A 12253-nucleotide genomic window follows, 5' to 3' on the forward strand; every position below is an offset into this window, starting at 1 on the left:
GACGATGTCATGTGGAACTGAACGACGCCACCTACCGGTGTCCAGGTGCTGCTCACGAAAAAACTTCTGGATCCAGTCTAATGCCTGAATATATGTACAAAGACATCAATCAACAATATGCTACGGGGTTGAAAAACTCTCAAACAGGATGGAAACCATGGCTGAACAGCACACACCACCAACCTTTGCATATATTGCCAACGATAACACTCATCAGAGGTGGAGGAAACAGGATACATAACAATTACAGAGAGCAAAACTGTAATGAAGCACATTTACACGAAGGCCCAGAACTCAAATGTCACAAGAACACAAGGAGGTAGAATGCAAGCCTTAAGGTTAGGTCATGTGTTCTAGTTCAGGCACACAAAGGTGATGGGAGGAATTCTCGCAAACTGGCAATTGCTTGAGGTAGCATTCCAATACATCATCTTTCACCCAATTTAAAGAGAGGCCAGCCCTGTGCAAATCAGTACTGACCCTGCTCTTCATGAGAACAGCTCATCTTGAACTGCAGGGACCCCTATAGAAGGGAACACATGCAACCCCAGATCGGTTATGTCCTTCTTGGGCTTCATTACTGAGATAAGCTTGGAACCTATGACACAGGGAGCAATGGACCCATGTCGGGGCATATGTTTGGCCACTTAGGGCGTTACATCAAACACAGAAAAGGTGATGGGAAGATTGCTTGCAATAACTCTAACCACTGGCAATCGCTCAGGTTAGCATTTCAACAGGCAGTTTTTATCCACTGTACAAGTAGCACAGAGACGTACCCTAAGCAATCTGTACGGACTCTGCCCTTCATGGGACAGTCCATTCTAAACTACCCAACAAGGGCCCTCTCTCCCAAACTCCCACGAGGGAACACCAGCAACCCCAGACTGGTTTTGGCCTTGTTGGCGAGATATAGATTAGATCCTATGACACAGCTAAACAAATATTCTTAAATTAGGTAGCATTCTCTACACTACGTTGTGTGAACGTAAACGTATCCTCTTTCGGAATCTTTATCTTGAGATAAACCTAATCAACAATCACCACACAAACAGTTTCATCAGACACAGGTTGAACTCCACCGAAATGTACAACGCCATTAGTACCGGCCACTCACTGGACCTAGTTTGCTCCAAAGGACGGTCTAATCCATTATCTTTTAAATCAGACTCACTGCTCATGTGAACAAGGAATAAATGAAAGAAAGAACCTCCAACAATCTGACTACACTCCTTAAACAACTGCTAGCATCAATGCCACAATTTGTCTCTTTCAGCACCACCAAAGACCATGAATTTCTTATGGGCTTCTGTGAACCCCAAGCAGAAGGCCATCTGCTCTAGAATGTTGATGTGGAGCCACGCTCCACCGAAGATAGGAGACCTCTGATTTCCATCACTCAGATGGCTGCCACAACCCAGAAGCGATGAATCGGTCACCACTGTCAGCTCCTGGAGTAGAAGGGACTGGGGGTTTGCTGCTGACCTAATCATACTCCGGCAACACCACTGCAGATATTTTGCAGTCTCCTCTGAAATCTGGATGTGGTCAGAAGGTGAAGTTGGGCTCATTGGGACTCCAAATCCCACTACAGTCTGCATATATCACTGTAGAGCTTTTGCAGTCTCCGACGAATTCTGGATGTGATCAGACAGGTGATGTTGGGCCGACTGGGAATTCAAATCCCACTGTAGAGCCTGCATATGCCACCTGGTGTGCTAGACCAGCAGAATGCAGAAGGTTATCAGTCCCAGTAGCCTCAGAGTCCACCTCACTGAAATACAGGACAGAGGCTGAAAGATTTGGATTAAAGCCTGAATGTCCTAGACTCTTTCCTAGGGAAAAGGCATGAAGCCAAACTGTTTCCAGAATGCCTCCGATGAAGGGGAGCATCTGAAAGGAGTTAGGTGCGACTTTGGCATGTTGATAGTGAACCCCAAAGATGACAGGGGGTTCGCAGTAGTCTGGAGGTAGGGGACAGCTGCCTAGAGGGAGCATGCCTTCAACAACCAGTCATTGAGGTAGGGAAAGAACACCCCAGAACTCTGAATATGAGCTGCCACCTCACTCATCACTTTCATGAACACCTGAGGGACACTGGCGAGACCAAAGGGGAGTTCAATGAACTGGTAATATTCCTGTCCTACAACAAATCAGAGGTAGTGCCAAAGGGTCGGCAGAACAGGGATATGAAAATAGGCATCCTGCAGGTCCAGCACCACCATCCAGTATACAGTGTTGGGGGCAGACAAAACCAGGGTGAGCATCTTGGAATTCTCCTTCCGGAGAAAGGCATTGAAAGGGCGCAAGTCTAGAATAGGCTGAAGGCCTCCATCCTTCTTGGGCACCAGAAAGTGGCAGGAATAACAACCACATCATATTTCTAGCACCAGCACTCTCTCAAAGCCTCTAGGGCAGTGGTTCCCAACCTGTGGTCCGGTGACCCCTGGGGGTCCGCGAAGCCTCCTCAGGGGGTCCCCGACTGCTTCGAAAATTAAATAATATTAACAGATTAAGTCCCAGCAGTCAGTGTAGGGGGTCCTCGGATTCTATTAATGATTCAATGGGGGTCCCCAGGTTCCAGTAATGATGAAGTGGGGGTCCACAGAAGTCAAAAGGTTGGGAACCACTGCTCTAGGGCCAAAAGGGCTTGCACTGGTTGCTGCAAAAAGGAGAGATGGTCCTCCATCAGTCACTTGAGAGGTGGGGGGAGGGGCCATGGAAGGTGCAACAGGGAAGAAAGGAATTGTACAGCATTACGGATGTGAATTATCTGCTGGACACACCTGTCCGAAGTAATTTCCTGCCATCCCAGAAAGAATCACAGGATTCTGCCTCCAAATGGGTGTTTGTGCTCTGCTAAGAACATGCTAAAGAGGTTTGGCAGTTGTAACTGCAAGGGGGGTTGGTGGACTGGGTGGCACACTGTCCTGCTGGCACCACTGCTGCTACCGCAAACCTGCTGGACCCCCTGAGGGGGGTTGGACATGCTGGTGGTAGGAATGCTTCATCCAAAACCGCGAAAGGAGCATTGGAACTAGTGCGGTTGCACAGGACAAGTGGAGAGGCTGAGAGAACAAGCAGTAGCCCTGCTCTGTTTACCTTGCTTGAGAGCAGAATCAGCCTTGTCCCCTAACAGGCACATCCCATCAAAAGGCATTTTCATCAGGGAGGACTGGACATCACCGGAGAACCCAGTTGATCTGACACACATGGCAGCGAATGGCAACACTGGTGCCAATAGGTCATCCCTGGAATCTGTGGTATTCAAGCCACAATGAATTGTGAACTTGGCCGCATCATGACCATCCTCTGGTGCTCTGAATTGCTTGAGCCAAGACAGGGTGAAAGCCATCAGGCACACCATGAAGAATAAGTGCCACCGAATCCTAAAGGTTATGGCAGTAGCACCCCAATAGGAAGCTGGCGTTGACAGACTGGAGGGCCAGGCTGGTGGCGGACAAGACCCACTTGCTGAATGTTTCCACTCACTTAGATTTCCTTTCAGGGGAAGTTGTAGGAAGCATGTTTGGATTAGACAGACTCCTCGAGGCTTGTACCACAAGGCCGCCAGGTGAAGGGTGCTGCAACAGGAAAGCAAAGTCACCCAGAGTAGGATGATGGCACCTGCCAATCTGTCAGTTGACAGAAGGCCCATAGCAATGTTTGGCCCATACCCCCAAAAAAGTGTCCATCAGTGACTCATTAAATGGGAGAAGAGGATCAGTAGAAGTCTGTCTGGTTTGTAGGACCTCGGTAAGAAAATTAGTTTTACCAACATGGTGAGGAATTGGATGTCGAGAATTTTGGCAGCTCTACGCACCACCATAGCGTAAGAGGTGTATTCCCCCATGGCTTGTTCGAGGGGGAGCAAAATGAGCCATCTCCAGAGTCATTAGCCTCCTGCAACTCCTCGTACCGATTGTCATAATTGTAACAACCTCATGATAGTTTTCAGAATCAGTAATAAAGAGGGATTGCAGGGTGGGCTGCCTCCCTTGAGGGGCTGGTATGTCCAATGGAAGAAGAGCTGCCTCAGATGGAATCGGGTGAGAGTTTGGTCGATCTGACCTCGATGCCAGTGAGAACGAGCAGGTCCTCCTCCAGCATCGATGGAGCTGGCATTGAGGAGGCTGGCACAGTTCTCAGTGCCAGAAGGGGAATTTAATGTTTTTTGTGTTTCTTTTCAGATTTACCTGATGACTTGGAAGTGTGATGAAGACCGGTCGGTGCAGGCCGTGGAGTCGTGGCTCAAGCCCAAGCAGCACAAGGACATCTGGTGGGGATCTGTTTTCAACAGTCCCTACAAGGCTTATAACCTGAAGTTCTTTAGGGCGACATGCCTTGTACGCTGGAGAAATTCTGAGATTAAGGGCCAGATGTACCAAAGGATTTTACCCATTCTGTGTCTATGGGAAAAAGCTTTCGTACATATGGCCCTAAATGTCTCTGAGAGACACGAAGGGAGCTCTGGATCTGCATCTGGTGGTGTGTAAAGAAAGGAACCAACTTCAGCACGTGGGAGTGGCATCTATATAGGCCCTGCATGTTATTTCTGAAGCTGAATAGCATCTGTGCAGAGCAGCAAGGTGCCACCTTCTGGCATAAAGCTGTACTGCTAAAAGTGTCCGGATCCAGACTAAAACCTGGGGAATATTAGAAGGTGAGGTATCTGAGGCTAGAAGTCTCTATTCTACAATGCTTAGCCAGGATTGAAATCAGTAAAGCTCTTATACAGAGTTGTATGACAAACACTGAATCTATGGGTTATTCTTGACAAGCAACTTAAACATACATTGAAATTAAATTGAAGATGCGTCTACAGACAAGATGTCACATTTGAGATCCTGCTCCACATCCAAAGGATTTTTTTTTTTACATGATCTTGTAACATATTCAACCAATATACCTATAAGGTAGTCACAGCCTCCTCAGAAGAACTTTCTAGTAAAACAGCTGAGTTGTCAGTTGAGGACATGGCTGGCAGAAAGAGCAGTAGCCGATCCCTAATGCAGCTCATCCTCATAACTAAAATGAGGCAAGACCCTATCCCTGACTTCAGTACAGGCCACATCTCTGGTATTGGGAATGAACCTATTTTTAAAATTATTTGCTATATACACAAAGACAACTAGATTAAATGACATGGAATAAAGCACTTTTGTATACATCCAATTTGCAACCGTAAAAAGCAGCATGCTCAGTAGAACACCAACATAGAGAAGAAGTACATAGCAACAAAGACTTGGAATTCAAAATGGATAATATAACAAGGTGGATTTCAGTTTGAATGAAACGGATGGAAATAGGAGTAACCAAATGTGACATGGCCACGTATCGAAAGGTAGGAAGTATACAGTTCAGCCATATCGTTGCAATATGTTTTATAGCCAACCAATGACTGCAGGTGGTGCGGAGGAGAATACATCCAGGGCGCCGCCATTCTCCATTCAGACAAGAGGAAGGTCATGGCTGTGAAACTACTATGTCCCAGGATGCCCTCCCAAAAGGTTCGCCAATCGAGGACTGAACTTCATCTCCATCCCTTTAAATATCATGTAAAAATGTACTTTCTATTATTTTTTTTATCGCGATACATGCTCAAGCTAAAGTGGTGAAATCTATGTCTTGCCACTTGCAGCAAAGGCACTTTGCTCCTATTAGCGGGTCAAATTACCTAATCAACACCGATGTACAAAAGCACAATAAAGAAACTAGAAATGGAGCAACTTTAATCTGTTGTTATGTTAGTTTAATTTGGTTTGACGAAAGTAGAACAGGTACTGTTCTTCAGAAGGCACAACTTCTAAGCAAGTGTCCCACCGGCTAATATAGCACTTTGGGAATCCCACACTCAGGTTACCTGCTGTGCTTTCCATTCTGCATCTGTGGACGGTAATCTCTTGCATTTTGGTGACCATAAATGCAACAGTGTATTCCTAAGGAGAAGCTGAGAATGTGACATATAGAGCCTTCAAAATATTGTAAAGTCTATAGTATAAACAGTGCAAATGATCTAGTACCACCTAATCTCTTGAATGAAAGTAGTCTTAGGAGTTTACATTAAAAACAGGACACACATGCCTCAGCCCCAGGTCAGCAAGTATCTGTTTGGGGGAAGGATCCATATGGAGTGGAACACTGGAGTTATCTGTCAGTGGAAAACTCGAGTATACAGTACCATTAATCTCTGTAGCTTAGGCTAGAGCATACCAAGCACACACAGTTTATTAACAGTTTCTTGTATGATCTACCCAACTTCAGTCTATACACTGTTTGCAAACTTTCCTGGACTACTAAATCCTTCTCAACTACCAGGCACGGTGGTGGTGCGGAGGAGAGTATAAATAAACTACAAAATAGATATGAGCTGCTAAGGATTATAGCTCTGACCACAAAACCAACACTATGAAAGGAGTAAATCCCAGTTGCATAAAGAAGGATCTATGCCTTTTGAAAAGCACTCAGGACAGCTGCATGGACATGTTGAGAAAAAGGCCAATAAATTAGCACAGAACAACCATTTTGACGATGTCAAGTTAACCCAGCCAACAATAAGGATAAGGTTCATGGAGATTCATTCTCTAGAGCCGAACCATAGTTTTCCACAACCAGTTCAACCAAGCCTTTATGAACTCTACGAAGATATTTAATGTAAACTCCGCCTCAGACCTCTGTGTTCTCCGTTACTTGAAGCATCTTTAAATATCCCAGTTAGCTCAAAGGTCTGGGAGTACCCCAGACTGAACAATGGCACACATTACTCAAGGCATCTTCAGATCTGGATTCCCTATGTACAGCAGTGTGTTTATATGCATAGACGGCAACAAAAGGTATTGATCACGAAACCCAAGGCCTCTTTGAGGGTTGTGTTCTTCCAATGAACATTCTAGTCTCCAGAGTCACTGTGAAAAGGAGCAGTGGCCAACCCAACCCTGTCTTGTATCCTCATTTTAATATCTTTACACACCTCCAATACATGCTGAGCATATAATGAGATCAGTTTCATCTAGTAAGCACCCACTCCGATACGCTGCAATACCTCCATCCTGAAATTTCACACCTAAGGCTTAAAGATCTTTGTGTCTAAAAACACAGTGACTGCCTGTACATGTGGATTTATGCGATACAGGAAGGTGAACGCCGTGACCATAAGTTACACAGGTTCGATCTACCAGGAACAAATCCAGCAATACCAATAGGGGCATCAGGGTCGCCAGACAGTTTGCTATATTGTAGCCAGTATCACCTTCTTAAATAAGTTCACTAAATACAATGGCCTACATAAACACCACACAGGGCAGTATTCTTTCCCTGCTGTGGAGGGAAGAATTAATCTCTTATGGCCTCCTTAAAAAAAATCATCAATACATGAGGCACCAAAACAACGACAAATTACGTCTAAAATTCTTATTGAAGTCAACCTACATAAACGCCACGGAGGGCAGTAATCTTACCCGGTTAATTAAAAATATTATAAATAGCGGAGGGAAGAATTAATTTCTTATGGCCTCCTTAAAAATCATCAATAAATGAGTCACATAATAATAACAAATTACGTCTAAAATTCTTATTGAAGACAACAACTTACATAAGGGTCACACATGGCAGTATTCTTACCCAGTTTAAGTAAAACTAGTATTACAGCCTGTCTTATAGTGGAGGAAAGATTTAATCTCATATCTTCCTTAAACATCACCAATAAATGAGGCACCAAAAAAACATAAGGCAAAACATTTGAGGAGAGGGTGGACCCTGCAGAAAGTGACAAGTCCAACACAACCTCCACCAGCCAAAAGCCCAGGTAGACAAATCAGTACTTTAATGGGCGCCCCTGCTTAGGCAATAGAACAGTGCTACTCAAAGGCCCCCATGACAAAAGCAACACTGCACTGCTGTTTACTCGACACAGCACTACCACCAAACATATGTGAAATAAACATGCAAGTGTTTGTTAGAAGGTTAATCAAAGTTTAATAAAGAAAGCAACTAAGGTGCCCTGCCTGATTAACTTTCTTTAGAAACAGTATTTTTAAAGACATCTTGCAGCAAGATTCAACATTCAAGTGTATTTCATCAACATGTAGAACCGTTTCAACTTAGTACATCGGATTGTTATTTTTAGGAACAATTTTTTTAAAGTGATAGTTTACAAATGTGAATTTAGAAACATTCATTCGTCGTCGTCGTCCCCATTCTGACAACAGTGCCAATAGTGGACTGAGAGGCACGTGAGTTGTTATGTGCACTCTTTGGGTGGCCTGGGTTGCTATTATACACAAACAACATTATAGTTTATTAAATCAAACATAGAGCACATCTTGAAGTCATGTATTTCGAAGTCCTCTAATATGTCATAGTGAAGAAAATGATGGAAAATGAAAGAAAACAATTGCATAGCATCACAGAATTTCAATAGAGAAACTGGGATTAAAACCAGGTTTTCTTGTTTCATATTGTGCAGGTCACCCACTAGATGTATATGCTTTGCTTTCTTTCACCCACCTTACCGGAATCCCCACTCCAACCCCTTCCCACCACCCTGCTGCCATAAAAGCAGCCCTCGGTCACATCACAGACCAAACATTTTGGATCCTGGGGAAATGTTTACAAGTACCCATGCAATGGAACATGGGCAATGGGTCTCTTCTGCAGTGGAAATTGACAGTTCTATGCCCCTCTGAACTAGACTGGATCACTCTGTCAACACTCTTCTGTGCCACTGGACTCACCCATGGGGAACCCTTCTCCTCACCTGTCAATCCGGGAAGCTCCTAACATTAACTTGCTCACAGGTGACTTGTGAGATATTATACCATACGGCTTGCTTCTTTCGAGGAGTTACCCAAGTAACATTTTTACAGCATGGAGTGTTTAACAACACTGGCCAGAGTTAGTAGGTGAAAACTTGATTAGTTGAGTCCGCGTGGCACAAGCTGAATATAACGGCAGAAGTGACGTCTTGACCGAGTGAACTCGACAGTGGTGTTAGGGACAATCTACATCTAAGACTTGCAGTCGTTTATGTATGATCACTAAGTATTTCTTATATTTTTAGAGCTTAGATAATAAGTAACGTTCTTAAAGGTACATTCTTGATACTTTTTTGGTAAATCAACTACTTTACACAGTGTGGTAAAACCATTATTAAATGCCAACTGAGTGAGAGTCTAAACAAATGAGAGCATTAACATTTTCACAAGCGCCTCAGGCTACACTTGTGATGGATAAATAGTGTTACATTTTGATCATCTTTAATTCACATTTTTGGGTCAGATAAAGTTTGGTACTCTTTGGTTACTTTCTGTTTTTGCACAGATTTGGACCACAAGTTTATAGATGTCATTTAACAGCATTCAAATGATATGCTGGATGCTAACATGTCAGACGTATGGTAGGAAGACAACACATGCAACACTGAGCTCATATATATTTTTCACTGGTTCAGAAATGTATTTCCCCCTAAAGAAGCACAATAGTGCTAAATGGATTGGGACCTGCTACAACTATTGATGCATCTAGTAAATACATATTGGAAACAAACGTTTTTGAAAGGAGAATGAATGAATAAAATAACAGCATCTTTATATTTTGTGTTTAGAGTTCTTTAAGGAATTTTAATGAAGATACACAAGATACAACATTAGATTAACATTGATTGCAGATGAAATTGATATAAATCAAGCATATATGTACCATTCAGCAAAAGAGTAGAGTAGGTATGCTGGGGTCAGTTGTCCACAGACTGAGCATACCTGTATCCTTTTCCCAGGTTAAAGATGCTAAACAAAAGGCACCTAAATAGGTCCACTCATTAGACAATGGACCTCACTGGCTCAGTCTAACACAGTTCATCCTCTAGTGTGATAAATCACACCATAGGACACTGAGGCACACAGAATGTAATAACAGTACATAGCCTTTTCTTCCCTCACTGGTACAAATATCTGTCAGACAGTCATCTCTGATGTAAAGCCATCTGAAGCAGTCAAGAACTGAAGAGTAGAACTTCTGTCCTCTACCCAAGAAGACAATAGGCAGAACCAACCAACAACACTCCGTAGCACTGCATGGGCTGCCAATAGCCACTAAAAGGCACCAAAGCAAGAGATGATCTCTCTCACAGGAAGCCAGCGATGACTTTACTTGAGCCTCATCAAATCAGAGCTTGCTTGCCAGCCTCCACCTGGACCATGGCCAGCCTCCATCCCGCTGCGGGAGGCTGAAGCCCCATCTCAGGTCAAGCAGAGTAATCAGATGAAACATCAATTAAACAAGACCCACAGCATGGAAACGGGGGCAGGTGCGCTGCCAGTGGGAGTACGAGCCACAGCATGTCAACGCTCTGTCACCAGCCTAGAGCTGCAGCCTCCACCTCCCGCCCCCGCTTCAGGCACCAAAGCAAGAACAGACATCTATGAACAAGGTAGGAAAAGCAGGTTCAAGACTATACCAACATTGGCTGAACAGGCCCTTGGCAACAACATGCACAAAACAGGGCCACTGTAGGAGTCACAGCAACACATACAAGCATCAATTGCATCCAGGTAAGTTGTAAAGCACTGGGATGCACAGAATAAAATGGGTGCATTTTTATTACAAGTCTGTATTATCTATACTCATTTTATGCTGGGTGCAGTACTGTATGTGTTTTACAATAAATGTTTTACTCCGACAGGTTTGAAAGAAGAGTGTTAATAAAATTCCATGTATGGGTTTCCAATAATTATTGGTGAATATAAGTTTGATTAGTAGGATCTATCGAATGTATATGGTTGTCTTTCTTATGGAAGCTACACATTTTCCATAGCTTTAAAATCCCCTTTGTCCGCCGTCCGCCTAGGTACCGCCGACAAATGACCGCACCGCGGCGGCCATTCAAACATTTCCGCTGGGCCGGCAGGCGCTCTCCAAAAGAGCACCCGCCGGCCCAGCGGAAATGCCCCTGCAACGTGGACGCCGGCTCAGAATTGAGCTGGCGTAGTTGCAGGGGTGCGACGGGTGCAGTTGCACCCGTCGCATATTTCAGTGTCTGCAAAGCAGACACTGAAATACTTTGTGGGGCCCTCTTACGGGGGCCCCTGCAGTGCCCATGCCATTGGCATGGGCACTGCAGGGGCCCCCAGGGGCCCCACGGCACCCCCTACCGCCATCCTGTTCATGGCGGGTTTCCCGCCATGAACAGGATGGCGGTAGGGGGTGTCTGAATCCCCATGGCGGCGGAGCGCACCGGCGGGAGACCGCCGGTTTACCCTTTCTGACCGCGGCTGAACCGCTGCGGTCAGTATGCCCTTGGGAGCACCGCCAGCCTGTTGGCGGTGCTCCCGTGGTCGGTGACCCTGGCGGTCACCGGCCGCCAGGGTCAGAATGACCCCCTATATCTCTTCAGAAATTACTGCATAATTTGCATAACAAAATGATATGCTTTATAACTGGTCATTCATTAGCTTCATGATGTAGTCAACCCTATGCCATAATGTGTCCTCAATATTGCTGAATAATTCTAGTGTCCCTTCACAATACATACTCTGGTTCTCCACTTTATCAATACCTCCCTAAACTAATGTTCAGACTTACAGTGATATTGTGATTGTAGCAAATTGGTTCCACCCATTTAGTCTAACAGGCTGTTTCACTTATGACTACCCAGTCTATGGACCTTTACTGTGGGTGAGTCACTCGCGGTAATTGGTCTGAGCATGTTTGCCGCCAGTGTCCGTCTTTTCAGATAAGGCTGCTGCTGTGGAGCTTCAGTAAAAAGCACTGGGCTTGCTACATGTTAATGTGTGAGACTACTGCCGTGCGCAACCTGGTAATTGTGCACAGGTGCAGGAGGGACTCTGGAAGGACTAGAGCTGACCTAGGTCTAGGCCTTATAATATTAATGGACATTAACAGGTAGGCCTGTAAGGCTTACTGGTAAATATGTAGTGCTTTTATTGTATTGTACATAAAGGCCAAATCTGCCTTAAAGTGCAGTTATGCTTCATTTTAGCTCATAGTCAGATTCCAGGCCTTTGTACGCCCCACCGCCCTCCCACTGGGCCAAGTTAATTACTCTGCTCCCCAGCAGAGCGAACAAAAGCCTCCCCACACAAATGGAGCAACCATCAGTGATTGCGTCACTTCCTTTTAGAGGAAAGGGGCGTGGTGGAATCTGCATCTAATAATTCGCTGTCACACTTAACCCCAGCGGAGTAAGCCCAGGCCCACTGAACAAAGGAGGGGAGCTGGACCTCTGGAGTCAACATGG

This window comes from Pleurodeles waltl, chromosome 4_1 (genome assembly GCF_031143425.1).
Source record: "Pleurodeles waltl isolate 20211129_DDA chromosome 4_1, aPleWal1.hap1.20221129, whole genome shotgun sequence".
Taxonomy (NCBI): domain Eukaryota; kingdom Metazoa; phylum Chordata; class Amphibia; order Caudata; family Salamandridae; genus Pleurodeles; species Pleurodeles waltl.